Source organism: Pelophylax lessonae (assembly GCF_965119305.1).
Source record: "Pelophylax lessonae genome assembly, chromosome: 3".
NCBI lineage: Eukaryota > Metazoa > Chordata > Amphibia > Anura > Ranidae > Pelophylax > Pelophylax lessonae.
In genome coordinates this window covers 272,287,363-272,293,523 of record NC_138770.1, presented here as the reverse complement: position 1 = coordinate 272,293,523, position 6,161 = coordinate 272,287,363, and positions in this window count along the sequence as shown.

The following is a 6,161-nucleotide window of genomic DNA, read 5'->3' as shown; positions in this document are numbered from 1 at the left end:
TGGCTAGGCTGGGGGCATACTTCGCCCCCATCGCCACGCCTCTTTTTTGGGTATAAAAACTACCCCCAAACCAAAAATAATTGTGGGAGAGACAATAGATAAGCAGGTGAGCCAGAAATCTTTTTTGGATGTCAGGGATATCCTCCCTTTGACTAAAAGCCCAATTAAGGGCTAGTAGGGCATCGTCATGTTGGATTATCGTGTATAGTGACGCCACATCGGCCGTCACCAGAAACACGTCGCCTGTATCTAAACCTTCCAAACATACCAGAGATTTTAGAAAGTCTTTTGTATCCTTCAAGTATGATTTGGTCTTCACCACGCTGTTTTGTAAAAAATGGTCAAGGTATTCACCAGCCCTTGATGTGACTGAATTGATGCTATTAACTATCGGTCTTGGAGGAGGGTTATTTGCATCCTTATGGATTTTTGGGAGCGTATAAATCGTCGGCACCCTGCTGAAGCTAGGAACTAAGTACCTCTTCTCCTTTTTTGTCAGTACCCTGATATCGTAACCATAAGTAACCAAATCATACTTGAAGGATACAAAAGACTTTCTAAAATCTCTGGTATGTTTGGAAGGTTTAGATACAGGCGACGTGTTTCTGGTGACGGCCGATGTGGCGTCACTATACACGATAATCCAACATGACGATGCCCTACTAGCCCTTAATTGGGCTTTTAGTCAAAGGGAGGATATCCCTGACATCCAAAAAAGATTTCTGGCTCACCTGCTTATCTATTGTCTCTCCCACAATTATTTTTGGTTTGGGGGTAGTTTTTATACCCAAAAAAGAGGCGTGGCGATGGGGGCGAAGTATGCCCCCAGCCTAGCCAATCTTTTTATGGGAGAGTGGGAAGACAGATTCATCTATTGTTATCAGAAACCAGAACTGCTCCTTTACAAAAGATACATAGATGATATGTTCTTCATTTGGAGGGGAACTGAAGAGTCCTTATTGTTATTTATGCAACATCTAAATAACAACCAGAACAACATTCGCTTGGACTTCAGTTGGAGCAAAACCAACATCCATTACCTTGATGTGGAGGTCTTCCTGCGAGATGGTAAAGTTGGCACTAAGGCCTACTTTAACCACTTAAGCCCCGGAGGATTTGGCTGCTAAACGACCAGAGGGTATTTTGCGATTCGGCACTGCGTGACTTTAACGGACAATTGCGCGGTCGTGCGACGCTGTACCTAAACGAATTTGGCGTCCTTTTTTTCCCACAAACAGAGCTTTCTTTTGGCGGTATTTGATCACCTGTGCGATTTTTTGATCACGCGCTATAAACAAAAAAAGAGCGTAAATTTTGCAAAAATAGCAATATTTTTCCCTTTTTTTTATATGAAATTCCCCCAAAAAAAATGTAAAAATCAAAATTTTTTAATATTTTCGGCCAATTTGTTTTATGCTACCTATGTTTGGTAAAAAAAATCGCAAAAAGCGTATTTTGATTGGTTTGCGCAAAAGTTATTGCGTTTACTAACAAAGGGAAAGATTTTTGTCATTTTTGTTGTTTTTTTTTTTAACGCGTAATGGCGGCGATCTGCGATTTTTTTTGCGGTACTGCGACATTGCGGTGGAAAGATCGGACCCTTGACTGACATTTTTGACACTTTTGGGGTTACCAGTGACATTTCTACAGTAATCAGTGCTATATATATGCACTGTTACTGTAAAAATACACTGGTAGTGAAGGGGTTAACTTTATTTGAGAGGGAGGGGCTGTGTGTGTCCCTAGGGGCGTGATTCTAACTGTGATTGGCTGTGGCTTCAACTGTATGCAGAGTGATCAATGGATCTACATAGTAGATCCATGTGATCAGCTCTCATACAGAGAGGAGAATGACAGGCAGCTTGTTTACACAAGCTGCCTGACTTTCTCCCTCTCCCCCGCCGATCGCAGAGTGGCCGGCGGCGATCGGGTCCGCCGGTCACACGCGCGGGGGGGTCCGTGACCACGCGGGAGCGGGAGCGCGCCTCCGGCGGCGCGCGCTCGCTCCCTAAACCCTCACAGGCGAGCGACGTAGACCTACGTCACTTTGCCTGTGAGGGGCTGACCGCCGCCGTAGATAGTCGTGCGGCGGTCGGCAAGTGGTTAAGCCCACTGACAGGAATGGGTATCTTCCCATGTTCAGTGGGCACCATCCAAACTGGCTGAAAAACATCCCAAAGGGCCAGTTCCTCCGCATTAGGAGGAATTGTACCAGTGACACGGATTATCTGGCACAATCTGGCCTTTTGAAAGAACGTTTTGTCGAAAAAGGATATTGTCCCTCGAGATTGGATAGTATTATACAAGAAGTTGGAAAGCTTTCACAGAACAACTGCCTTGAAGACAAAACGAAAGAGGAAAACAAAAGACATGAGTGGGGCTTCATTACTAATTTCAACGAGCAATACAAGAAAATCGAGAATATTTTTAAACAACATTGGGGAATCCTCTGTATGGATAAGTTCTTGGGAGAGGTCATCCCAGAGGCTCCTGTATTTATTTACAGAAAAGGCCCTTCTTTTGGGGACAAGGTGGTCAAAAAAATCATAGACCCCCCTAACAAACCCAAAATGTTCTGGGATAGACCCGGTTTCTTTGCCTGCCGGAGATGCATCTCCTGTCGACAAGTAAGAGAACATCCAAGAGGTATGAGTTCCTTTACTTCTAGTGCCAATGGGAGACAATTCGATATTAAAGAGTGTATTTCCTGCCATACCACCTATGTCGTGTACTGTCTGCAATGCCCTTGTGGCAAAATGTACATTGGACGCACAAAAAGGACTCTATCCAAACGTGTATCCGAGCATATAACAAACATCATCAAGGGATACAAAGACCATAGCGTATCCTTACATTTTAAACTAAAACACAACCAAGACCCCTCAGGTTTAAAATTTTGGGGAATTGACAGAATACACCCCAATTGGAGGGGATCAAACATGGTCAGGGAATTATCACGTCGTGAGACGTACTGGATATACCTTACGGATGTACTCCATCCTAGGGGTCTTAATGTAGAGCTGGATGTGAATTGCTTCATCAGTGATTACTGATGGGGGAAGATCACTCCAGCTCCAATCTAAGGGTTGAAATACAGTCATGTAGTTTTCACTTTAATCGTCTTTTTAGCAAATTTCTTTAGTGCAAGGTGCGCTTTACCATCGGATCGGTAACATGACTGGCACTAACAGACTAATACAATAGCTAGGTCCTATAACTATATCTGGAACCAGTGAGCTTAGTGTTTTGCTGAATACCTGCACACCCATGCAGGATATTTTGGTATTAGGTATGTGAATGTAATCGTTAAAATATTTTTTTAATATATTTTTTCATATATATTCTTTTAATATTCTTTTACTATTTTATATTTTATATGAGGATTTTAGAGAATAATTCTTATATTTATAACATGTACCTAATATTTCTATTTTTAATATTAACATTTATCAGCATATATTAGATATGTATGCTTCGGGTCTGTGAAATTTGATAACGTATGTAAAATGGAGCCTAGGTTGACAGGGCTATACCAAACTATGCGTGTTTGGACCAAAGCAATTGTATCATATATGCCCGACTAATGTTATAAGTATGACATATAGATTGTGGCCGCAGTCAGCATTGATATCATGTTGTGCGATAATGAACAATATATACAAGATGACCACATTATCTATATGTATGTTGATGGTGTTCTTCTGAATATGGGCTCCGTCATTAATGAATACCAATGACTCCGGCGCTCCGCCGCGGCTGATAGGCTGCAGATGGGGTTAATGTCCGGCAGAGGTATGAAATAAATTGGAGTGACGTGACCGCGCAAGCACGCTCTCCGTTGAAGTCTGATGACGAAACGCGTTAGGGCGGTGACTTGCGCGGTCACCTCGGCAACAGGACGCTGTACGACCTAGGAATCCGGAGCTTCCGGGACGCTGTGAAGCAAGCGGGAGTCCGGTAAGCGGCCGACAGTGACCGTACTGCCACACCGATCTATACATGCTTGTTCTATTCCTTTTTATGTGAGTGTAATGGGTGAAGGGGGGAGTTGTGAATAAAGGTACATGGTGTTTTAAGCAATATTGCCCTATGTGTATCTTTGCTCCTTCCTTATGCACCGCAACCATTTGGGAGATTTTCTACTGTGTATGACCCGGTGTTCCAAGGATCCGTTTGCGGAGAGAGTCCAGACTGGTTTTCATTATTGGGCGTGTATGCTTGAGCCTTCTGGTAAGCGTATATATGCATATATCCCACGAGTGGTGAGGTGGAGGTGCACATTGACTAACGGCAAGGTGGAGCGTTATACCCGCACTGAGGCCAAGTGGTGTTGGACTTCTCTATCAGCACGGACTTTATTCTATTTTTATTACAATAATTACTGTGGACTTACATTTAATTCATACATTTGTAGCAATTTATTTGCTTATGATCACTTTTGCATCCTATGTGGATAACTCATTAAGCGCCGCTTGTGCGTATTTATATGCACCTTTTTTCCATTTGTGTATTTATTTAAGGTGGCTGCTCTTTTAGTCTTTTATACTAAGCGCTGGGTGATTGAGTGTTCAGGTTTTCTTGGTGCTCAGTCCTTTTTTCTGATATTTCTTTGTTTAATACCTGGCTGCTATGGAAGCTATTGCCTTTATAAAAAATAGGCCTATAGTATTGGATAATATATTTTCTACCACTAATGACACCCTGCCTGCCGCAACAGATATTAGCGGTCAATTATCCGCTTTGAGTCATCTGTTGGATAAACAAATCCGTGCATGGTGGGATGTCAGCACGTTTGAGCGGTACATCAAAGAAAAAATCATCATGAGGAGTTTGCGGTGGGACGTAACTCCTCAGGATGGTTTGGATGATGAGGGCTCAATGGCTGAGTGGTTGGAATTTTTCAACTCCGTGGGATTAAAACTCCAGGAGTTGGTCCTAAAGAGGAAAAAGAAAAAAATGTCCCTGTTGGAAACAAAAATAGCAGTAATCCAGTCAGCTCTGGAAACGCACAAAGATAGTCCACTGTTGGAGAAATTCAACGTGGAGGTTAAGAAAAAGCTTGAAAAACTCGATAGAGATACTCAAAAAAAGAAAGTAAAAAAGTTCCACAGGGACATGAAAGATTTTAGAGAAGGACAGGTCTACTCGTGGCAATCCCTGAATACGGAAGGGCCAACGGGAGGGCCGGGTCCCAGTAATCTGAATGTGTTGGTTGATACACCCATTAGAAGCACAGGGGGTATAAATATACTTTTACAACCCCAAAGGGTCGGAACACCCAAAAAAACAGCTTCTAAAGGGAAAAAGTCTGATAAAAAATTACCGAATAATAACCCTGCTAATATACCTAAAACAGGCGGACAACAGATTTATCAACACCCAAATAAACGGAATAAAACTCCTGGTTATATTCCACATCCGGATACTCATTATTTTAATAATGGATATGCGGTAGCAACACAAAATAAATTTGAACCGTTGGCCTACCAAAATGGACCATGGAATCCCCCACCTTCCCGGCCTTTTTTATGGAGGGGCGGGAGGGGTCGTGGGCGTCGGAGAGGAGGAAGGGGGGGAAGGGGCACATATGCGGGCCCCCCACCCCTGGGCCCTCCACGTCCCGAGGGGAACAATATAGGCCCTCAATGGAGGGGAACCCAGGATCAAAGAGATTTTTGGACAGGACCAGATATAGAGGATGCCGAGCAGGAAAGAGGACCCATAAAAAGAAAGAGGGCGGCCTAAGTGGGATCTACAATCTTGCAGGCATCACTCTAAACAATAAAGAAATCAACATTTTAAATGCCGGTTTGAAATGTGCGTCTAAACGGTCAATAGGCAAATTTGGTGTATATATGGACGTGCATAAATTTGTCCGTAAGATCAATTTAAAAAGGCACTATTTAAATAATAGCAGGCCTAAAACAACTAATCAACTGACATATACTGTCGGAGTGGATAGTGGTTTAAAAAACAAATCCCTCTACAACCCTGCACAGCCATCAAACCACTGTGTGGATGTCTTTAAGAAATTGGTTCTTAGGGATCTTGAAAAAATAGATCCTATTAAGAATATCAACCCTAGACACATACAGGAGGGTCTTGATGCTCTGGAAAGACGACAAAATGTAATTATTCGCCCAGCAGATAAAGGCGGAGGA